The sequence below is a fragment of the Doryrhamphus excisus genome, linkage group LG2 (assembly GCF_037039965.1).
Source record: "Doryrhamphus excisus strain RoL-2023G ecotype Guam linkage group LG2, RoL_Dexc_Guam_v1.1, whole genome shotgun sequence".
NCBI lineage: Eukaryota > Metazoa > Chordata > Actinopteri > Syngnathiformes > Syngnathidae > Doryrhamphus > Doryrhamphus excisus.
In genome coordinates, this window is record NC_136358.1 from 13,411,761 (window position 1) to 13,412,004 (window position 244).

The following is a 244-nucleotide window of genomic DNA, read 5'->3' on the forward strand; positions in this document are numbered from 1 at the left end:
ACTGTATATACTCTTGTAGAATCCTGGCAGTAGCATCACAGGTTGTTCTGTAATGTTTTACTTTGGAGTATTTATTCTACCACTAAGTAGTCAAAATGCGCAAGTGAGAATTGTCACTGGCACCAACCATTCTATTTCCCTCATGCATCGCTATGGCTCTGCATGCAAATAAAGTTACTTTCACCTGCTGTGACATAATAATCATTTTTGTGCTCAATTTGCAGTGTTTCATTGTCATTTAGTC